This window comes from Lissotriton helveticus, chromosome 5_1 (assembly GCF_964261635.1).
Source record: "Lissotriton helveticus chromosome 5_1, aLisHel1.1, whole genome shotgun sequence".
In the NCBI taxonomy this organism is placed as follows: Eukaryota; Metazoa; Chordata; class Amphibia; order Caudata; family Salamandridae; genus Lissotriton; species Lissotriton helveticus.
The window spans coordinates 2,141,589,714-2,141,614,258 of NC_136065.1; the positions used below are offsets into that span (position 1 = coordinate 2,141,589,714).

At 47.4% G+C, this 24,545-nt stretch overlaps 1 long non-coding RNA gene across 2 annotated transcripts in view; it reads left to right on the top strand.

Moving 5' to 3' along the window:
- The window catches only part of LOC144756428 (uncharacterized), a 147,195-nt gene that overhangs the window by 36,056 nt on the left and 86,594 nt on the right, over window positions 1-24,545 (top strand). For both annotated transcript variants that reach the window (XR_013595152.1, XR_013595151.1), the window contains exon 2: window positions 23,151-23,201. This is a non-coding gene — a long non-coding RNA (uncharacterized LOC144756428). The remainder of the gene's footprint in view (window positions 1-23,150; window positions 23,202-24,545) is intronic.

Sequence of the window (24,545 nt, forward strand, 5' to 3'; positions counted from 1 at the left end):
GGTAGGGAGAAAGAGACGTTAGTAACAATGGCACATAGGTGGATGAGACATCCTGCTAATTACACTCCACGTGTAGTCTTTGATACGTTTTCTCAGTTTAATGAGCCTACGCAGAGATTCGTATTTGAGGAGATGTGTAACTTTTTGAGGGAAGAATGGTATAATGATGATGTAGATAATGTACCGTCCGACATAATTGAACTTCAGAGTCACTTTTCAAACGGTATGATTATAGGAGACGATGTACGACGTGCCGTGGAACGCTTATTAGCATTCAGACCCACAGCACATTCTCGGATATCATTAGATGATACCACTGAGAACTGGAAAGCGGTTCCTGGTCAGTATCCTATGAGGGAAGTCCCGCCACTGTGGGTGCCTGGTGATCCTAATGCAAACCCTGTGGTGCTACCGCATTTTCGAAGGGTGTGGATACATCTTCCATGGAAACGATCAGAAGTTTTGCAAGTGAAGCAATCCTTACCTGATCCGCGTAAAAATCCGGCTGGTTATTATAAGGAGTTATCACAACTGGTGGAAGCTACTATTATGAATATTGCCGACATCGACATGTTGTTTGGCAATGTGGTACCGCAACCAGTTTGGGCTAAAATTCGTCAAGCCAATCACGCAGTTGAATTAGGGGGTGATTGGGCTGCACTGCTAGCAGCTGATGCATTACAAGTTGGTGGGGCCAAGCCTGAACAGCTGATTTTGGACTTGCCTCAGAAAATCATTACGCTCATGAAAACTCTCATGCCAGCGATGAAGGTGAACTGGGATAAGTTATCAGCTTGTAAGCAAAAGAAAGACGAGAGTGTCTCAGATTTCTTTACAAGGTTTGAGGAAGCGTTTGTCGACCACAGCGGCCAGGACATGGGCGCTGAGGGAGGCCAGCGGTTATTCGTTGACAAATTCGTGTCGAATTTGTTGCCTGAACTAAGCAACAAATTAAAGAATTCAGAAAGTGCGTGGGCAGTTTCAACCCCTGCGCAAATACTAGCAACGGCTCAGTATTATGAGAATAGGGAAAAGGAAGAAAGTGATCGTGTAGAAAAGAAAACTAAGGAGCTCAAAACGAAGGTTTTGTTGCAGCAAGCATACCCTCCACGATCAAACCAAAATGATTACCAACAGCAGTATCGACCACGAGCACAGCCCGATAGGACACAGCCGCGCTCTGACAACTTTGATTATAGATCTTCACTTGGGTATAATCAGTGCGCATATTGTAGGAAAGAGGGACACCTAAAATATGATTGTCTTGCCTTACGGGACCGTCTGAATGGTGTGTCGATACGTGGAAACCGTGGTGGTGGTCCTCAACAGGCACCTCGTGGTAGAGGTCGTGGTTCATTCCACAATCAGAGTGATCGTTATCAAAATCAATCAGACGCAAATAATTGTTTTGACCAGCGAAATGCGGGGTCAGTTCGATCTGCACAGTATAATGTTGATGATTATTATGCAGACCATGAAACTGTTGTAAATGACCATTACTAGGACAGCCAACGACAAAGAGAGGGAGTAGTGTCAGTTCCGGTCGATCAGAGTGGGCCTTACGTTGCAGTGGCTACATCAGGTGTAGTTGAGCCTTTTCTGTTAGACACTGGTGCGACGAAAAGTTCCATCATGCATTCAAAACTCCCTGGCGCACCTTTGTCTGGCTTAACAAATGTTTCCGTCGGATTCTCTGGCGCCCCTGTTAGTAACCCAGTCTCTAACCCTTTGCCTCTTATGATTGGACCTCGTGAGCTAACGGCTCCACTGATTCTATCTACAGGTTGTGGTGAAAATCTTTTGGGCCTGGATTTGTTGAAACGATTATATGCAACATTGTATTGTTCCCCCGAAGGAGTGGAACTTACATTGGGACGGAGAGTGATCTCTCCCATGTATTTATCGGTTGATAAATTCCCACCGGAATTGAGTTCCCTCCCTGCGTCTCTATGGGCCACAGGTCCCAATGACGTGGGCCTGTTAGACATTCCACCCTATGTGATTCAATTGAAACCAAATGCGCGATTACCGCGTTTACCTCAATATCGTATTTCTCTTGAGGGTGAACGAGCGCTGTTAGCAATTGTGTATGATCTCATTGGAAAGGGTGTTGTTGAAGAAACTCGTGGAAATGTATGTAATAGCCCTGTATTGCCAATTCTGAAACGAACTGACCCAACTAAACCTCCTGTGTATCGTTTCGTTATAGATTTGAGAGAGGTAAATAAAATAGTGGTTCCACAATTTCCCGTGGTCCCTGACATTACGGCTTTACTAACAATGATTCCGGCAACTGCCTCCTGGTTCACAGTGATCGATCTAAAGAATGCTTTCTTTAGCATCCCAATTGCAGAGGAAAGCAGAGATCTATTCGGATTTCCATTAGGAGGTCGCAGTTTTAGGCTAAAACGCGCTCCACAGGGCTACTGTGAGAGTCCGTCAATCTACAGCCAAGCACTTAAAGGTCAGCTTGATGCCTTTGTATTACCTAAAGGTGCAGCTTTGATTCAATACGTAGACGATCTTTTAGTGGCAGCTGATACAGAAGCTATTTGCAAAACGGCTACAGTATCATTATTGCACTATCTACATGACTTACACCACAAGGTATCGCCTTCAAAGCTACAGTATTGTTGTCAAGAAGTTACCTATCTAGGTCACTTATTGTCAAAAGAAGGGAGAAGGTTGACCCCAGAGAGAATTGCAGCGATTTCCCGAATGACTGTGCCAAAAACCCAAAGAGATGTTCGCGCCTTTTTGGGTATTACGTCCTACTGCAGACAATGGATTCCAAATTTTTCATTGTTGGCGAAACCATTGATAGCCCTTACATGCAAAGATGTTTCATCCCCAGTACCTTGGTCTGAAGAATGTCAGAAAAGTTTTTCTGAATTGCGTAATGCGTTGTGTTCGGCTCCTGTGTTGGGCACCCCTGACTACAGTAAGCCGTTTACACTATACGTTCACGAGAGGGATGGTTGCGCGTTGAGTGTTTTGACACAACCTTTTGGTGGTAAGCAACGCCCATGTGCCTACTTTTCTTTGACTTTAGACCCAGTAGCAAGAGCCTTGCCAAGTTGCTTAAGGGCAACAGCGGCAGCTGCGGCGTCCATTCGACAGTCCGCAGGTCTAGTCATGGATAATATGCTCACGGTAATGGTTCCGCATGCAGTCGACACTCTATTGAACCGAACGAAAACTCAACATCTGACAAGTGCAAGATTGTCTGGATATGAGTTGACGTTGCTGGCCAGTCATATACGGATAAGACGATGTAATGTGTTGAATCCAGCAACATTGCTGCCGATCGACACAGAATCAAGTGATGAAGCAGTACATGACTGCTATCTCAAAACTGAAGAGGAAACTAAGGGTCGCATTGACCTAAAAGATACTCCATTGACAGATCCCGATGGTACTTTATATGTGGATGGTTCCTGTTTCAAGTTGCCGAACGGTGATGTGACAACTGCGTATGCTGTAGTTACATTGAGAACGATTGTGGAAAACGCAAGGTTAAGTCAGAATTCGGCTCAGGCTGCTGAGTTAATTGCTTTGACGAGAGCGTGTGTGTTGTCTAAAGATAAACGGGTGAATGTGTTTACAGATAGCCAGTATGCGTTTGGTGTGGCACATAGTTTTGGACGACTGTGGAGAGAGAGAGGATTCCTTACGTCACATGGTACGAAGATTCAACATGGCCAGCTTGTAAATGATCTTTTGGATGCACTTACGTTGCCTAAGCAAGTGGCGATTGTTAAATGTAGTGCGCATCGTAAGGTGACGGATGATGTTGGTCGTGGTAATGCGTTTGCAGATGAGACTGCTAAGGAGACTGCCCGGAACCTTAGCACTCGAATGTATGTGACGAGTTCGGTTAGGTGGCCTGCAGAATCAAGTATGTGTGAAAACACTATCGAGAGTGTGAAAGCAATTCAGAATAAGGCCACCGAGACTGAAAAGGCGAAGTGGAAAGAAAGTACGGGAAAGTTGGATGCGAATGGTTGTTGGATTGACTTATCGGAACAGAAAAGATGGATGTTGCCTGATGCGTATGTGCTGGCTGTTGTGACTATGGCACATGGGCTAGCACATATTAGCGCGAAAGGTATCTGTAAATTGCTGTTTCCTGTGTGGAAGAATGATGGTATTACGAAATGTGCTGAACGCTTGGTTAAGAATTGTATGGTGTGTATGTTGTACAATCCTGGTAAGGGAACCCCAACTCCTCCTGGTAGTTTTGCTCCCCCTTCATGTCCCTTTGAGGTGATCCAATTGGACTTCATCCATATGGAGCGATGCAATAACTTGAAATACGTTTTAGTTGTTGTTTGCGCATTCTCCCGATGGATTGAGGCCTATCCTCTCAAAGACAATACTGCTTTATCCACTGCGAAAATCCTACTGAAGGAATACTTTCCTCGGTATGGAATGCCTAGAATTGTGTGGTCAGACAACGGAAGTGAGTTTGTGGGGAGTGTGATGAAGAGTGTGTGCAAGGGCCTTGGAATTAATCAGAAATTCCATAGTGCCAATCATCCTCAGTCAGCTGGTTTGGTTGAAGGGTACAATGGCACCCTTAAACTAAAACTAGCAAAGATTCAGGCTACGACAGGTCTTTCATGGCCTGACGCTTTACCCTTAGCATTGCTGTCAACAAGGGCAACTGTACACTCCCGAGTAGGGCTCAGTCCCTATGAAATAGTGTTCGGTCGCCCTGCCAATGTTTGGGGGGTCCCTAGACCGGGTGCCTTTTGTGATCTTGAGTATCCAATGTTGATCGATTATCTTCATGACTTGACTGCTAAACTGAGGTTAATTCACCAACAGGTTCACGAAGCATTGCCGACGCAGACGGAGGGTCCAGGCCACCCGCTCCAGCCCGGAGATTGGGTGGTAACACGAAACTTTTCGCGCAAGAACAATTTGGATCCCAGGTTCACTGGACCCTATCAGGTCCTCCTTGCCACGAGGACTGCAGTTCGTCTCGAGGGGCGGAAGAATTGGGTGCATGCCACCCATACCAAGAAAGTCCCCATCCCGTTGCCAGCAGACTCGTGGGTGAGGAAAGGCAGTGCATCAACTGAAACCGAAGGATTGCCGGCGTTTGTACCTTTCAGCGACGCACAACCTGTCGGAGAATCCTCACTGCAGCAAAAAGGCATTGTTGAACACTTGTCATCAGAAGACTCAAGACCAGAACATTCAGCTGATCAACAGGGCGTTGTCCCTTCGACGGACCTTTTGTTTAACGAACAGACACGTCCTGGGAAAACCCGATACTTTTTGCGACCCAGCACTAAAGACTAATAAAAGACCCCGTTCTGTCCCTTGACAAGTGCATTATCCCGTTTTCCATGATCAGTTTGAACATTCATACTATTGTAATTATTTTGTACATATTCATTGAGCTTCGTTCCTTACACTTTTTGTTTCCACAGCTGAGAGACATTGTTTTCACATATATATATATATATGTGAAATGAAGGCCGTAGGGCCGCGCGCGTACTTCCTCCTGGTTAGTAGGTCTTGACGCTAGGTTAAAGACCGTCGGTTCCTGGGAACTCCTAGGAATTGACTATTGCTACACAGAACGAAGTGCGTCAAGAAACGTTGCGGACGGTCATAGGGAATGGCATTTTCAAAGCTGATGGACTTGGAAAGAGCTCAAGCACAAAGATTCAAGCTGCAGCAACTCAGTCGTACCAAATGTTTTGTGTTCCAAATATTCGTACTGTTTGTGACTGTTTCTGCGTTATTGGTGGGTGGAGTATATTACACGATGTCTTACTTCTTGCCTTCTACCATACCTACTCCTACCCCTGACCTTAAACTCACCTCCACTGTTTCTCCTCATTCTTTTCACATCTTACCTGAACACGAGCAGGCTAGACGTGCAGAATTCCGCAACAATTCCTTTATTCAGCTCCTTCATCAGCATCAGTTAGTGGTTAACACTACTAATTGTTGGGTGTGTGGGTTGATGCCGCATACTACGGATAAGGGAATTCCATATCTGGTGTTACCGTATAGCTCCCAAGGGTCTGCTCGAGCATTTCAAACAATGTTTCAAAGCGCACTGGGTTTCCACCCCATTCGAGAACCACGTTCCCCCTACTCTGGTCCTACTTCGTACCAAAAATCTTTGTCTATAGCAATAGAGGATTTAGATAGCGATATCTATGATCCCTCGCTTATCCCTGAAGAAGAGGTACAAGCCTATAGGGTCCTAAGTAGAGGCGAATATAGTGTGTTCACTGGTGAAAAACAGCTTAAAAGCTCGCCTCCGATATGGGTCGTACCCCACATTGGTAATTTTTGTTTAATAGGTCGCGGCCGTAGATCGAAAGCCCGACTTGGAGAGAGTGCTTGCACTGAAAATTATATTTTGCCAATGGTCTCGTCCCCTGTGTTTTTGGCTGCCAAGGGTACATACTTTATTTGTCATGATCGTGCGTATGCATGGTTGCCCTCTGACTTCATGGGCTCATGTTTTATCGCAAACTTGTTGCCTCCGACGTTTACTGTAGATGCAGATTATCACAAAACTAGAGTTGTGAGAGGCGTAATTAGCGAAGAGGATACTGCCGGTCAAGAGGCAGGAGACTTTTTCAAGGGTTTCCTCCCATTTTGGGGACCTATGGTTAATAGTAGGAACCTGAGACAGTTGACTCGAGTGGTAGAATCGACAGCTAATATTACTGCCAGTGCCCTTGGTAATATCACCACAGAACTTCAGGCGGATAGACTTATGACGTTACAAAACCGTATGGTTTTAGACGTGATCTTAGCAGATCGAGGTGGGGTATGTAAGGTGATCCATTCGAGCTGCTGTATTTTCATTCCTGATAACGCTCCGACTGTCTATCAAGCCATCTCGAAGTTGCATAAGATCTCCGAATCCATACACGTGGATGTAGGGGATTGGACGCTACTTGGATGGTTTTGGGGCCTGATGTCGACTTGGGGTTGGAAGATTCTGATGATCATTGGGGTCGTTGTAGCGTTCCTGTTCACGTGTTGCCTTTGCGTGCAGTGCGGTCCTGCCTTATGTGGCCTCTGTGCTACAAAGTGTATGAGACAGCCACCTGTTACCAAAGGGTCTCGGTTGGACAGAGCTATGCTACAGCAACATCTCGAGGGTCTGATGAATATCGAATATGATTCCGACTAGTGCTTGCCTACATGAGGGCAAAAGGAGCGTCTGAGGTTCCGTGACAATTGTAAGTGATGTTTTCGACTCGCACGAATATGGTCGAGTCTGGTATCTAAGAACCGCAAATGACGAGTTTAGTAAGTATGCGCAGTTTCGCTGTGCTAACTTAAACCGTTCGTTTGATATGTGGGTTTTTCATCTGTACCCACGGGTTCCATCTTAGATACGGCATCCATTTTGTCTCTTGCCCTCAAGTAGCCAGCGAACGGACACTGTCCGCTTCGTTACCCTGGGACTCTCAAGATATTTGTGGAAGACACATGTTCTTTGTAAATATCTTTTACGATGAGGGGGATGATACTGTAAGGCAGATGGCCCCGCTTGAGGCGCTTCTGCCGTGCCGGTTTATTGTCTCAGCCGTGCATCTCATTAGGCACGTCCCTTTGATGCCTGTATCTCGTGTTTCCCGATACCTCCCCTTTTACACCCTTTTCGATCTCCCACTGTCTCCATCTTCCTCTGCACCTGTCTTTGTCCCTATTTCGATCTGTTTTACTGCCGATTGGAATTCACTAATGTTGGGAAGATGGGTTTTTACAGTTGGGAACCGCCAAATGTTTCCGCACTTATGTTCCGGACTTTATGTGTACCAAAGTGACCAAAGCGACCCCTCTGGGGGATAATTATGGGAACCAGGTTGTAAACTTTTGTGTACCATGTTGTCCTATGAGTAAATTCTGTATAAAAGGAGCGCTCCACAGAACCAATTTGAAGCAGTCTCCCCAAGTTGCACGTGTTGTACTTGTTGTGACTTCTGTGTTCCCTGCAGTAAATAAACCTTGAATCTTTGACGCCGAAGGAAGTGTCCCGTGTCTCTGTAGTTTGTGCGCTGAAACAGGTATCCCATGAAGGTTATAGGTGTTGTTCCCTGGCACCGCTGGTACTGTTAAAAAGTCCAGTCCTTCAGCGCGCTGGCAGCGACGGCAATCATCACGGGATCACAGCACGAGAGGATATCTGAGGGGTCGGACTCTGACGAAGAAGGAACGAAAACGGGAGGGGATGAGTCGGAAGCGGAGAGTTCGAAGGGCCCAGCGGTCACCCCACAGACTTCGGATGGACTGTTTAATGAGTGATGTATTCGGACTGTACCGTCTCTGCCTTTTGGACAGGGCGGTTTATCTGAATGCTGCACGAATACTCAGGTATGGGGCTGAGACTACAATGTGGGATTGAGGGCGTGGGGTGGGAGCTCGGCTGGCTTTGGGTCGGCGCTGATACACCCCCTAGTGGCCCCTAAGGCCTTCTGCGGTGGTAGCCGCGGAGTAGTGTAATGTGTGTTGTGTTACAAGTTTGGAACGGGGCTGAAGCTGGGTTAGTACGTCCTGTCCTGGGGAGAGGGGGTTGGGGTGTTTTTTGGGGAGTTTGGGTTGGGGGATGCAACTGCTGCGATGCATGGGGTGATGGGTTGGTGCTGATTTTCTACGGGGACGACTACTATGGGGACGTCACCTAATTTGAAATGCATATCATGGAATGTCCGTGGACTTCAAACGATGGTAAGGCGTCACAGGGTGCATGCCCACTTGGTGAGACGTGGCGTTCAGATTGCAATGCTACAAGAAACTCATTTGACTGAAAAAGAATGCACCGCATTACAGAGGAGGTGGCGTGGGCAGGTGTTTGGGACCACGTACTCAGCGTTTGCCTGGGGAGTGTTGATATGGGTGAGAGCGGGGATTCCGTTTCAGGTCATGACCCAGCGGATAGACCCGGAGGGTAGATATGTGGTGATCGAAGGGAGGCTGTACGGCAGGGAGGTAACACTCTGTAGTGTGTACGCCCCCAATTTTGATCAGGCCCTATTTTTTGGTAAACTAACGAGCTCGCTGGCACATTTCCTGGCGGGCCCCATCATTCTGGGAGGGGATTTTAACTCGATAACTAATGTGGACCTTGATAGATCACATCCACCATTAGCCGAATCGACGGTGCGCAGGTTAGCCACTCAGAGGAAGGAATGGCAGGAGAGATGGGGATTAATAGATGTGTGGAGAGAACAGCATCCTGAAACGAGAGACTATTCGTTTTTCTCAGCACTACACGCATTGCATGTGAGGATAGACTCGATCCTCTGTAGTGGTCCCTTGGCTGCCATGGTTAGTCACACGGAATATTTAACTAGGACAATCTCAGATCATAATCCTTTACTGGCATCAGTGCAATGGCAACAGGTGAGATCAGCGATCCCCACTTGGAGGTTGCAGCCCTACACACTAGAAGATCCGGTGTTTAGCGAGGCAGTCCAACAGGGCATTAAACACTATTTTAGGGAAAATGAGGGCTCGGCGGCCACAAGATCGGTGGAATGGGATGCGATGAAAGTGGTGGTGAGAAGCGTGTGCATGGGCAGGTTCTCGTCTGTGAGGGCGTCACTTCTGAATGATCTGGTGAAGGCTGAGGATGTGCTAAGGGGACTAGAGCAGCGTAGACCTGAACGGCCAGAACTGCAGGAGCGGTTGCTTGAGGCTAAGGAGATTGTGGCGAAGGAAACTGAGCGGCTGCGGTGCTATGACTATAAGCTATACACTATCAAGGTGCATGCAGAAAGAGATAAGGTGGGTACGCTCCTTGCCAGGCTTGCCAACCCAGAACCTAGATGGTGCCCGATAATGAGCATAAGAACGGAGACGGGTGACATAGTTTACTCGCAGTCAGCGGTATTGGAGCGCTTCAAGTCATACTACACGGCTCTCTATGAATGTCAGCTGGAGGTGGAGGCTACCGAGATTGATAGCTATTTGGTATCTGTCCCTTTACCGGTACTTGCAGTCGAGGATGCGGAGGATATAGGGGGACCCATAACGCTGTCGGAGATCAAACTAGCCATTAAACAGATGGCCAGAAACAAGACGCCGGGGGTGGATGGACTGCCTATTGAATTTTACGTGAAATTTATCGATATATTAGCACCCAGGCTATTGATAGTGTATTCGGAATCGAGACAGAAGGGATATTTGCCCGAAACGATGAGGGAAGCACTGGTGGTTCCATTACTGAAACCGGGCAGAGAGGCATTGGACGTGACGTCCTATCGACCCCTGTCTATGCTGACGGTGGATTATAAGATCTTAAGCCATATACTGGCCACCAGACTATTACCGTTTATGACCAGATTAGTTCATGGGGATCAAGCAGGGGTTATCCCTACCAGGAACACATCCATGAATACACGCCGCCTGATCCAGATACTGGATAATGCCAGGGACTCGCCACATAATCCGGTGGTGTTGTCAGTCGACATCGAGAAGGCTTTCGATAGCCTTGAGTGGCAATACCTGGATGCGGTGTTGGCGAAATTCGGCATAGGCGAGGGTTTTAGGAGATGGACGAGGGTTCTGTACTCCTCCGCAACGGCGAGGGTGCGACTGGGACCGATAATATCTTCGGTGGGACCGATAATATCTTCGGCTTACCCTGTGCGTAGGGGGACGAGACAGGGATGCTCGCTCTCTCCTTTGCTGTTCGCACTGTCCGTGGAACCTTTGGCAGCACTGGCGAGATCGGGCGCGGTATTTCAGGGAGTGATGCAGGGAGCGAAGTCGCATTTTATATCGCTGTATGCGGACGACCTGTTACTATACCTAGCCGATTCCGACCGGGCTCTGAAGGGAGCTGTGGGAATGTTATCCAGATTTGGTCAGATGTCGGGCCTTACGGTGAACTGGACTAAGACCTGTGTTTTCCCGTTAAGGGAGGGCACATTATGCCCCCCCCTTGGGTTGGACGTGGTTTGGGAACCTTCCAACTTTACATACCTGGGCGTTCGCGTATATCATGAGATTGCGAACCTATTGGACGGTAATGTGGGGCGATGCGTGCGCGCGCTGAGGGGTTGCATGACCTTTTGGGCATCCCTCCCCTTGTCTGTGCTGGGCCGAGTGGCGCTATTGAAGATAGCACTTCCGAGGCTACTTTATTATTTCAGGACTTTACCGGTATGGGTCCCGCAGAGCGTGTTTAAAGACATACAGATGTTGATGACTGGCTTCCTGTGGGGTCATGGACGTCGCAGGGTGGCGTTGAGGACCCTGACTAGGCCCAAGCTCGAGGGGGGATGGCGGTCCCCGATTACGAACTATATTATCTGGCAGCTCAATTGCAGATATCCACACAGCATATAGCCAGGGAATTCAGAGGACCAGAAGTCGACCGGGGTCTCGGTATTCAGCGGCATGTCTTATCCTACATAATCATGCAACAGAAACTGGATATGAGGGACCTTACGATGGAGGAAAGGACACTCAGACTCTGCTGGACCAGGAGTCTGAAGAGAGCGAACAGCACCCGATCGTATGCACCAGAGATCCCGCTAGGGATGCTGACTGCGCTGCCGCATGGGGGCGATTGGTCCCCGTTATCTGACTGGGAGGAACTGGGACTGCAAATGGTGGGAGACTTATACCTTGAGGGGACACTGGCCCCCTTCCGGGCGTTGCAGGAACAGTTTGGTCTACCGGATGGGAATTTTCTGCTGCACGCAGCGGTGGTTGCAGCGATACAAAAGCACTGGAAGGGTGGGCTAGCTGAACCGGAGACGACCATGGCGTGCCAGTACATGGTTATGGCTGCGGGCACTACCAAGGCGGTGACCTGCCTCCATGTTAGAATGCAACGCGAGGGATTAGGACCGCTGGTGGCGCTGAAGGTGAGATGGGAGGATAGTATAGGCAAGCCCATACCTGACACGGTCTGGGGTCATGTTCTGGGGCGTACATGGAAGGGCACGAGGAATGCCCGATTCCAGCAGGTACACTTCTTCATTATACATAGAGCTTACCTGACCCCGTAGAGGATTATGCGATACTTCGGAGCCCAGGACGCCGGCTGCCCGAGGTGCTTGGCGCCTGAGGTGGATCTGGATCATTTGCTGTGGGGGTGCCCAAAGCTGGGATCGTACTGGCCTGAGGTAGGGGATCTCCTGAACATGGTCACGGACAGGGAGGTAGACTTTGACATGGCAGCATGTTTGCTGCTATGGTTCCCTCACACAAAGAGGACGAAAATCACAAGCAAATTTATCGATCTGGGACTTATGCTGGCTCAGAGAGAGATAACCTGGCACTGGAAGTCCAAAGAAGGACCATCAGTGAAAAGATGGATGCATGAGCTGTTGAAATGGGCCGGCTGTGAAAGTACTCTTAGGATGCGACAGGCTGCCAAGACTGATAATGACAAAAGTTTGGAAATGGCGAGGGCATGGGAAATGATAGTTCAAGCTCTGCGTGATTACATGGTGGAGGGTGAGGACGAGGGTGAGGAGCAATAACTGTCCAGGGCTCCATGAGGCGCAAGTGAGCAGTAGTTACCCCCGATTAGTGGCGTGATCCGATTCTACTACACCATGTGTACACCCGCATCAGCAGCAGTTGGGGGGGGGGGGAGAGAAGGTAGGGGTAGTTTAGCACACTGACGCAATTGCGGAGAAGGCTGGGTGATAGAACTACTGGGAGACAGCAGTGCAAGGGCCCCGGAGGTCTTGGCCGGGAACCGGGAGGCGAGCATTGTATATCTCCAGGTGATCCGCCACTAGCAGATATGATAGGCTCATACAGCAATAGGGACCACACACTGATACTGACTCCGTAAGTTGTTTCTTCGTGATTGGTGTTGCAAGGGCAGTTGGAAGTTAGGGGAGTTAAAAGCGGAAACTGGATAATACTGGTAACCGACCACCCGTGATGGGTGGGCACTGTGGCATCTTATTAAATGTATGATCTGACACGCCGCCCGACCCCCGGGTTGTGGGCTGAATGGCTGTGTACGATATACCTACCAACTGTATGCTTGATGATGTCATAAGTGTACTGGTTGACCTGATTTGAAGTCTTGTTTCTAATTCCGCAATAAAAAAAGGTTTAAAAAAAATAAATAAATAAATAACCCTTAGAGAGCTTCTCCCAAAAGAGTGCTCTTATTTTCCTAGTTATGTCCCCCTCCATCCGGAGCGTTACTTCATATAACTTATGGGGTACACTAACCCTGGTATCGGAAGTTTCAACTTGAATGTACTCATTCAAGTCCACTGTCTCCAGATGATCCTTTAGGACTTTGCTAGCTATGGTAACTTCTGCTGCGCTGTCCAGCATTGTCTGAGCCCACTCCCCGTTCTTGAGTTGTGTCTACAAGATCCTTGGCATGTCTGGTTTTTAGACCTGCTACCTTCTTTTTGTTGAATTGATGTTTTTTATTCTTTTGAACGTGTTGATCGTTTTTGGACTTCACGCGTTCTTCCGTTTTTCGGATCGTCCTCTTCTTTCCGATTTCTGTGAGGAAGTCTGAAAGGTACGAGAGCAACGTGTATCAGTATCTTGATATCTATCAGGTTTTCTCAAATTATCCCTATTCCTGAGGTTATACCTCTTTTCAGAGGGCTCCTTTTGAGGAGACCTACCTCTGGACTGAGAACGCTTCTCTTTAGGAAGTGTCTGTGTAGTGTTTCCCACTGTTTCTTAGGAGTAGTGAGAGGGTTTTTTAATAAAAACCTCAGGATTTTCTGTTAGTTGGGGTTTTACTGGTTTCCCACCCAAACTATCTCTACCTAGTTCTTCATAGGATTTTTCTATTATTCTGGCCAGTTCATATGGTTGCTCAGTTGAATCAAGTTTTTTTAGTTTTTGGCGGATCGCCACGGATGCTGCTTCACCTTTAATATTAGCTAATATTATAGCTGAGACCTGTTTGAAATATTTAAGTAATTTCATACCTAGATTCAAAGCAGACTCTGCCCCGTATTCATTTTGAATCTGTTTCAGGACGTCTGGTATTACCGCCATAGACGGAACACCATGAGTTTTTGTGTAGATTGCAGCAAAGACTGTACCCCACGTGTCGCAGTCCTCCAGGTGTGGTGCGATCCCCATTGGTAAACAGATTGTTAAAATCCTGTGTTTCTCATGAGGTGTACTATCGGGAAATACTGCCTCTATTTGAGTAATTTGTTGAGCTAACCAGAATGGAATTTTTACCCGTTTTGAGGGCAATTTACCAATGACCGATTGTATAGTCTGTGGTGTAATTTTGTTTGTGTTCCCCTGGTGAGGGGTATGTTGTGGAATCCTTATAGCAGGCTGGACCGTTAAAGACTGCATGACATATTGAGCCAATTGTATTTTAAATAATTGTTTTAGTTGAACTAATAGTTCTGCATCTGACATTCTTTCAATGTCAGGATGTGGTGTATAGCTGGCTAGTACCGGCCATGTTGCTCCTGGTCTACCTAGTGGACCGAGCCTGGTAATGTGATTTTGATGTTGTAGGGCGCCTTTAAACCAGAGCGTATGCTCTTGGTATGTTAATGGAATTTCAATATCCTCGAAAGGAGTGTATTCCGCTGGAGGTTCCTCTATCTTGTAGCAGTGAAACACATGTGTTGTTGGATTTGCTTCTGGGAAGATAATCAATGAATAGAAAACCTCTGTCTGCCGATATTCATGTGCCTCTATGACAAATATCACCCTACCACCTCTCGATGATAGGCCATTTGTTATAAGCTTTATAGTGATGGTTTTCCTTACATTTTCTGGGATCATTATAGCATCCCCGTCGTCTTCATTAAACCCTGTAATGTCAAAGCCTGGTCGAGCTGCAGTTGCTGCAGCTCCACAGTTTTCGTTTTCAGTCATTTTGTTTGACTGAAAGTTTGCAGAGCAAGTTTCAAGGAAACAAAGATAAGGTACACAATATTTTGGAACACTGAATCCTTCAACGTTGAACTAAACCAAAAACGAATACATAGGATTTTCGTCCTACTCAGTTATGGCGGATTTTATCCTTTCATCCACTCCAGACGTCTATTGGAGTATTTTACGGGAAAAAGTGGTCTCTGTGAAAAGCATGACTGAGTTACTCTAGTATCTAGCATTAAATTAGTGCCTTACCAAACGTTTGGCGCCATGTAGTGTAGTTCCTATATTCCCAATAGGCTTTGCGCATTGGAATAATATATCCTATAGAATTGACGTAGGACTTAGGTCGACTGGGTCTCTATCAAATATATTAAACTTAATTGTTAGTGCCAGCTAGCTCCGAGGTCACTAGAAACTTTCTCGAATAAACAAGAAGGGATTCGTTTCTGACAACCGCATAAACATGACAACTTTGTTTCCTCAAGATAAAACGTATCTTCAGAGTCGTGGAAACAATAGATAGATATTTTACTCAGTCAATCGTACATGCTTCATTTCACCAGAGGTGCAGAGAAATAGAGAGACGGGCGTTTTCAATAAAAGTATTTATTGAACAGTCTTCTTTCTCATGCAGAAGAAATGAACTGCTACAATCGTAATACTGGCTGCAAAGTATAATACGTACAGCAAGAAGAGTATTATAAAATAATACTGTAAAAGCATGGTATGGTTTCTAAGCCATACAATACATATATAAATAACAAAGACTAAAAGTACTCAACTGGTGCTTCTAAAATACGCCTACCCTGTTGTACCTAACCTAGGTCTAGTACGAGGGAAGAAGTACGTATGGTATAGCATAGGTTTAGTATTCTTTGCCAAGAATCTATCCAAGATTTCTCTTAGGGTCTAATCAGCTCTGTACCTTGGTTTAGAATGAAGGAGGTCTGGTATTTCTGTCTCGGTACTCGATTTCCCAACACCCCGCAAGGGGAGCTTGGAAACACTGGAGCTGGATTTCTCGGCAAGAGAAAAGACAGCGTCTCTCTCAGTGCGTCAGCTGGAAGGTCGGCTTCCTTCGGCACTTGCTGTAGCGAGTTGTGTCAGGCAAGTAGATAGTCAAACTGCTCCAAACCACTGTGTGTTTGCTGGGGCAAGTGTGGGCATATTTATACTTTGAAGGTGCCGAGTTTGACGTAAGGTTGGACATAATAACGTCATCAAAGTACGGCAGTTCTTTGAAAACTCCATGAGTTCTTGGACACATCAATATTCAAGCAAGGGGAAGTCCCTGACTGCTGAAGCCGAGTTTTCCAAGAAATCGTTGTGGCTTTTCGGAACTAGTGGAAGTGTTCATTCCTGTATTTGGACTGCATGGGCTATGTCTAAATATGGTTAGATTTTCTATGCCTATATTAGGGCAAGGTGATTTGTACCTATATAAGGTCATGAATCGTGAAAATGACACTAGCGTCCTAAAATGCTATACAACAGCCCTACCTGTAACGCCCAGTATTTAGGGGCACCCTGAACCTTCCTTCTTCAGATCCCGATAAGAAAACAAGAAAGAAGATCAAGAAGAAGAAGACCCGCCGGGCAGCTGCTAACAACAGGACGAGGCCAACTGACTTGGCACCAGCCCTACGCGCCTGTTGATCCTGGAACCAGCTCCTGTTGAATCCCGGCGACTCCTGCGGACAGCAACCTTGGAACACCCAGAGGACCAGCCTGCCTTGACCCTCTAACAGACTGGGACTCCCCTGAGCAGATGCTCTGCTCCAACAGCAATACCCCTGGTGCCAGCCAGGAACCGCGAATCGAGCCCACTCTGCACCCTCCGAGCCCGGCCCATCCCCAAGTGATCCAAGACCACAAGGTCCCTCCCCCGGCGACTGGGACCCGAAGTCCAGTGCCCAAATGCCCTCCTCGATGACCCAGATGACGCCTGCAGCTTCAGAACCAGGGACCCCTCCAACCGCGACCAGCTGAGGGTAAGATTTCCCGACACCAAAAGACACCCCTGCACCCGTAGCCCTGCGGCTCCCTGTGCCTTTGGCGTCCCTACCTCTTCTCCAAGATCCCAACTCACCTCTCGAAGTGGTGGTCGCACCTGAAGAATCTCCGTCCCGGAGTCTGCGGCCTTTGTCCCCTTTTTAACTTTCCCATTGGATAACATTGAGAGCCCGACGGCTCAAAAGCACCCTGCACGCAGCCACCCGAGGGACGTTGGAAGTGCAACTACTACCCTACACTACTTCCCCACTTGCCCTGAGTAAGTGACCAGGAGCTCAGCTCCCACAGCCGCATGGTCTGCTTGCTTGCAGCCAGCAACCGAAGGCCCCCTACCCTCCATTGGATTGCATTGGGCCTACACTCTCTGCACCCGGCTGCCCCTGTGCCGCTGAGGGTGTAACTCCTGTACCTTTCCGACCCTGGGAGACCCTTGAGTCTATGCCCAGAACCTTAACTTCACAAGTCGAGTACTCACCTGGAAACCGATAACTCACTTTCCTTCCGTGGGATAATATTGACTGGTTTGACTTGAAAAATCTTCTAAGTGTGAAGTTTTGAAACTCTAAAATATTCTTCTAGAATCGAATTACTCACCTGGAATCAGGAGAGGAGTCAGTACTGTACCTTTCAGCCCAGTACTGAACCGCAAAAGTAATTATAACTGTACTTACCCATAACCTGAATTTTCTTCCATAGGAAACCATTGACTGTTTTTCTGTGACATTTCTTCTGTCTACTATTGCAAATTACAAATATTCCTTAAAAATCGTACCAACTACTAAAACGTAATTACTTACCTGTCTTAGGTAGAGACCCCAGTACTGAACCTAGGAGTCCAGTCCTGGATTACAAAAGTAACGAGAACCTGCTTTACCTGTGACTTGAATTTACTTCCATAGGATAACATTGCTAGTTTTTCACTGAAACGTTTCTAAGTGTCAACTTTTGAAATACTTTTATATTCTTTAAAAATCACTACAATAACCAAAACGTTCTTACCAAACTGTTTTCAGCTCAGCCCCCAGGACTGAATCTAGGACCCAGTCCTGGAGTTACAAAAGTAATCTATAAAGTAATCAGCTGCATTTATGTAGAAAAACCCATTGAGCTCAATGTTAAATTGTGTTTAGAATTGTGTTGCCTATTGCAACTACTGTACCTATTGTGCTTACAAAGTTTATTGGCTTTCTGCAAAATAACTACCTGAGATCACTCATATTGAGAAAAGTATAATTTGATACCTGTTGGTTCTAAAAATAAAACAACTATATCTTTTGATATACAAACCATTGGCCTGGATTTCAGTTCTTGAGTGTGTGAAACCTTTTGCTGACTGAGTGTGCACAACAAATGCTTTGCACTGTCCTCTGGTACTGCCTTACTGCTCGACCAAGCTACCACTTTAGAGAGTAAGGTCAGACCTGACTTTAACCTCTGTTATACCTCTGGGGATTGTGGACTCTATACACACTGTACCTTACTTTGGCCCAGTATATATAGAGCCACTTTCTCACGCTGCATCCTGCAATGCTGCAGTGAACTCTTGCAGAACCCCAAATATACAGCCAACTTTTTCAAGGTACTATGCTGTTGACAGAGTTAACCACTCCTACAATTTCATAATATTCAGTAAGGACTAGGTGAATGACCCCCAACTGTTTCCAGGAATTTATTTATTAAAACGTGATTATAGCACTCTTACTTTTTTTTTTTTAATATTTTTATTATATAAACAGGCTCCATACAATCGTACAAAAGACATCAGCAGTAGAACGGTGATACAGATAGGAAAATGCTACATAGCATAACACATCTTCAAATAAGCTTGCATTGGTCGATCAAGCCCCCCCTAGCGCCCCCCATCCCTACAGCCAACCCGCTAGTCACCCCCTCCGTGGATCTCCCCACCGTGAGCATACCTGCAGGTACTATGATGACACTGTATCCTCTGCCGCCTCGCCCCCTCCTCCCATCCCACCCCACCTCTCATTCGTCTCAGTGTGTGGAGTAACTGGCAATTTCTCCCCCATAACTAGCACTCTTACTTTTTTAAACCATTATTAGTCCTGTAAACTAGACCGAGTGAGTGTGAGAGAGAATAATGCGATAAGAGTGAGAGTGCAATCCACAGATTTTCTGTGATTAAAACAGTTTAACATAAATCCATTGCACACACTGCCAATTGGAAGAATTTTCATACCCTGCATTCCGTCTTCTTTAAATTAAATATATCCTTTATTACAATCATTGCAAAAAACATGGTTATAAACACTGGGGATAAAACACACCGCCCTGGTCCATGCACTGCTCCCCGACGCTCTCTGTTCCACCCGATACCACGCCGCCCTGGTCCATGCACTGCTCCCCGACGCTCACTGTTCTACTTGATAACACGCCACCTTGGTCAATGCACTGCTCCGTGACGCTCACTGTTCTACCCGATACCACGCTGCCCTGGTCCATGCACTGCTCCCCGACGCTCTCGGTTCTACCCAATACCACGCCGCCCTGGTCAATGCACTGCTCTCCGGCGCTCTCTGTTCCACCTGATACCACGCCCCCTGGTCCATGCACTGCTCCCCGACGCTCACTGTTCTACCCGATACCACGCTGCTCTGGTGCATGGACTGCTACTCGACGCTCACTGTTCTACCTGATACCGAGCTGCCCTAGTCCATGCACTGCTCCCCGAGGCACACTGTTCTACCCGATATCACGCCACCCTGGTCCATGCACTGCTCCCCGAAGCTCACTGTTCTACCTGATACCACGCCCCCTGGTCCATGCACTGCTCCCCGAGGCACACTGTTCTACCCGATATCACGCCACCCTGGTCCATGCACTGCTCCCCGAGGCTCACTGTCCTACCTGATATCACGCAGCCCTGGTACATGCACTGCTTCCCGACGCTCACTGTGCTACATGATATCACACCGACACGGTCTATGCACTGCTCCCCGACGCTCACTGTCCTACCTAATTTTGCGATTGACTGGAGGCCAGAGCTAGGCTTGGCTTAGGTCCCTGAGAAAATATCTGAAAGTGTCTCCTTGAAGGGTAGGAGGGACTCAGTAGATGTTTGCTGGATCACTTCTGTCAAGACACTAGTTTTGACCTCGAAGGTGGAAAGTTGGAGGTCAAGAACTTTATCAATTTTCCTTGTGGTATGGTTAATCCTAACTCGTAACTGTTGTCCAGATCCGCACCAAATAAGGAATGAGATGTATGTTTCTTTCCTTGTGGAGGCGGTAAGTCAAGCGACAGGATTGCGCTTCCCCAGAAATCAAGTGTGGCCTTGGTAGGGTCATAGTGGCACCAGAGTGCACAATAGGCACCTTGTCCTCCGGCGTCAATGGAGTTTGCACAGCATTGAGGCTATGGAGCCAGCATGGAGTGAGGCACTGGAGGCAGAGTCACTGCAGGATCTGGGGGAGGGCCAGTGGTGGATTCAGAGGGCCCCACTGGCGCTGATGGCAACCCGCGGTTGGTATCCCAGAGGGTGGGACCCTCAACTCCTTGGGGTCTGAAGGCACGCCAGAGAGAGCCAGAAGGATCCAAAGAGATGGAGCATGGCCTCGCAAAATCCTTTGATCTGCCTCAGTGCAGCAGACAGTCCCGGAAACTCAGGTTGTGCTGGGATAAGTTGGGGGATGGGATTTTTAATGTTTTTCCTCAAGTTACCAGAAGACGTGGAGCTTGAGGAGGACCAACCTCTTGAATGACTCCTGTGACTTCTGGGCTGGGACAGACCCTTCTATTTCAAGTCTTCCGGTGCTTGTTGACAGAGTTTCACCTAGCAGTCTTGTATGGCCTTTGAGTTTATTGACGCACAGTTACTACAGTCACTGCCGGCCTTAGAGTCTTGGCCCAATCCCAGACTCCACAGGCAAACCTGGCGAGCATCTGTCACAGTCAATAAATGCAAGTCTTTACATCCCACTGCTGATCCACCAATGTAGGAAGCTGGCTCTGTATATACTATGCGAAAGTAAGTTATAGAGTCCCGGAGATCCCCAGAGGTAGGCAGGGGCTAAAGTAGATGATCACTAACAGCTCTCTTTGTGGTAGTGTGGGCAAGCAGTTGGGCTTTTCAGAAGGGTGTGTTAAGCATTTATTGTATTCACTCAATCAAGGACGGATTACACACACTTGGAGACAGAATCCAGACTAATTAGGTAACTATAAAAAATATATATGTATGTTTTATTTCTAGGACCAAGCAGGACTTGGTACAGATAGGTAGGATGTACTTTCAATTATAAAGCTTTACACAGAAATGCAATTGGGAATGGATTTGCGATTTTTACAGGTTTGTATATGTTTTAAAAAAGCTTAAATTACATAGAAATTACTTTTGATTACTGTTGGGTTACTTTTAGAATATTTCGACTACTCGGGGTGATATGCCTAGATATCACACAGTGGATCCTACAATACACAGGTAAGACCTTTTCAAGTTTGAAACACAGTTACTTTTCGTCCACACAAAAACCAAGGTCAACACAAACAATTTTTAGGAACAAAACTCGTAACATTGGTCCCTATGGGAAAAAGAGTGTAAACAGTTCACAGGTAAGTAAACAACTTACAAGAATGGTTTTTGGGGTTTAGGACGGATGTTTCCCAAGGTGCAGTCAAGCACTCAAATTGCACCACCAGCAGCACTGAAATGGACAGTGGGTGAGTGCAGGGCCCCAATGTTAGGCAATGGGGCTAAGGGGGCCTTCGGTCAGGAGATGCTTACGAGCAGGCCACTTGGTTGTGGGAGCAAGGCTCCTGGGGACCACTGGCTGGAGAGGTAAGTTAAGTTCTTGGGGGATGCCTGAAAACTGTCAGTTGGGCCACCCAAGGCCATGGGGCATTGGGTGCAGGGGTGTTTTTTGGTGTCGGGTCTTCTTACCAGCTCCGGTCGCGGTCGTGGGACCCTTCAGGTTGAGGCTGCAATTGTCAGCTTGAGTGATGTAGGGGATTGCCAGATCCCAGGTCAGGATCGCTGGGAAACCTCCTCGTGGTGTTGGGCCACTCTAAGTTGGGCTGTGGGCATCGGGTGCAGATCCGCAAAGATGCCTGGATCCGGGTTCTGGTCTTTGTGGAGCAAATCTGGTGCTCACTTGAGACAGAGTCTTTAAGTGGAGAGCAGGGCAGGTCCTCCAGGCTCTTGGGAGCTGCTGAAGACACCAGGATTTACCCTGTAGTCAGATCGGAGTTGGGACAGGCCGGTAGGGTTTGGGCCAAAGCAGTTGGTGTCCTCTTCTTCCTGGTTCTTCGGTCCTTCTTCTTTCTTCCTCGAATCTGAGGAGGCAAGATTCAGGTTCACCCCTAATACGAAATGAGACTCTCTCTAATTGACTGGGTCCCCTCATCTTAAAGGTGGAGGTGGCTGAGATGTGTGCTCCACCTCATATCCTCAGGGGTGGGGTTGAGGTTGGCAAAGGTGGGCACACCTCTCCTCCTAACTTGGTTTTCCCACTGATTCTCCCACCCAAAGTTGGGGTCAGAACCAGTGGGAGCCTGTTGCTGGGGGCAGCAAACGACAGGGACAGCTTACAAAGGAGGCAGGACTTTGAAGCTTTTCCCTCATAGACCCAGCCCATTCTGGGGGAGGAGGCATGACACTTCTGCCTAGGATGGGCTTTGTTTCGGGACCCAGAGAGCGGAGGCCCTCTACCGAGGGGTCCAGAAACCTGGCTGGTGGTGGTAAATGGCTGGCAGCAATTCAGGAACCACAACATGGCTTGTCAGGGGGTATTTTACATTAAACCCCACACTGGCATCAGTGTGGGTTTAATGTGCTGAGAAGTTTGCTACCAAACTTTGCACATTTCAGTAAAGCAATTATGGAGATGTGGAGTTGTCAGATCTGTCAGAGTTGATGCTCTTCTTCCAAATGCACAGGAGCCGAATGTTGAAAGTTCCCAATGCCTCGCCCAGGCCTCTCGGCAACAAACACTGATAGCATGAATGCCAAGGAGGCCTAGGGGGGAAAGGGGATGGGATAGAGAAGAGACTCTCACACTGCGTCTGATTCTTTTTTCAGCTTCAGACGTCGTATTTTTCTTGTCTTCTTATGCTACTGGCTTGTACTCAGCTGTAAAAGAATTTACTGGTTAACACATTAATACTTTTCTTTTTACTGTTTAGTATTATAGCGACCCCTCTGTGAACCTACCCAGTCTTGTTGTGACCTGTGCTTCTCTTCTATCACTGTGTTTGTGCTGTAAACTAAAAGTATTGGTTCATTAGTCCTTATTGTGTGCTTCTTCCTAATATAATGTTTCTTTTATGTGTTTCAGGTTTCCTCACCTATTAACTGCACTGCTGCTGTTTAAATGGATTCTGGAAAGGTTAGTATTCCTTATTTACATTTCACTCTCTTGCTTCACCTAAACCTTTTCCACTTTAGGCTTCTTTTTTTGTGTAACTTTTTATTATATAAAACAAAAGGAAACAACACATCAAACATACAATCAAGGCAATACAGCAATAATACAGCCATTAGGCCTGCGCTCAAGGAGGACGGGAGATATATGAAAACAGGAGAAAAGATTTTTGAATACAGATGAGGGGAGGGTGCCAAAGGTAGAATTGCATATGAACAGCACAATATACCACAGCTAGAAGGAATGTGGGTCAGGGCGACTGGGAAGGACTAGGAATCGCAGTGAGCGGGGGCGTACAGATATCTCCACGGAATGAGTTCCACTGGTTCCAAATCTTCCCCCATTTTTTGGGTCTGCCTCTTGCCATATACACTGTCTTCTCTCTGAACATGCACCAGTCCAGACTCTCTTTCCAAGCAGTCACTGTAGGCGGCCTCGGGGACCCCCACAACTGTGCAATATCCCTCTTCGCAACCATATTGGCAAGAGTCACCCACCGAAGCTGCGACACGTCATAATCATTCGGACCCCACACATTCAATAAACATTGACGGGCTTCCGGCATCATCACAACACCCGTTACTTCAGCCATCACCTCATGTATACGTTTCCAAAATCGCACCACCTCAGGGCATTCCCATATGATATGGAGATAAGTGCCAAGGAGACCACACCCACGCCTACACATGCCATCCGTGGAGTAGCCCATATGGATCAGACAGGGACCGGTGACATAGATTCTGTGGAGGATCTTGAGTTGGACCAGACGGAGGCGGGCCGGAATCGCCACCTCCCTGGGAGAGGAGATCGCGTACTGCCAGTCCTCATCATCCAGTTCAATACCATCAGCAATCCAAGCTTCACGAAGGCGATCAAGCAGACTCGATCGGTCATTAATCATTTTCTTATAAAACAATGATATAGTACTGTCTGGCACATAACCGTCTAGTATACGATCTTCGAGGGGGGAGGATTCCGGAATATCACTACCCACTGGCAACACAGAGTTCAGAGCATGGCGTACCTGGACATAACGAAATTTTTCCCTGTCACTCAGCTTATACTCTACTTGCAGATCCGAGAAGGTCTTCTCCTCTCCTTTAACCCAGAGATCACGCACTTTACTAATACCGATCGTGTCCCATTTATCAAATCCCTTCGTCTTCCATAGGCCACCCAACTTCGCAGAGGCATAGAGCGGAGTCGCAGCAGTTAGTTTATCACTCCAGCCCATAGCCGCCGTTGCGCTATGCCATACCCGCACGGCTATAGCGGTAGGTCCCGAGAGTTGAGAACGCGAGGGCCCCG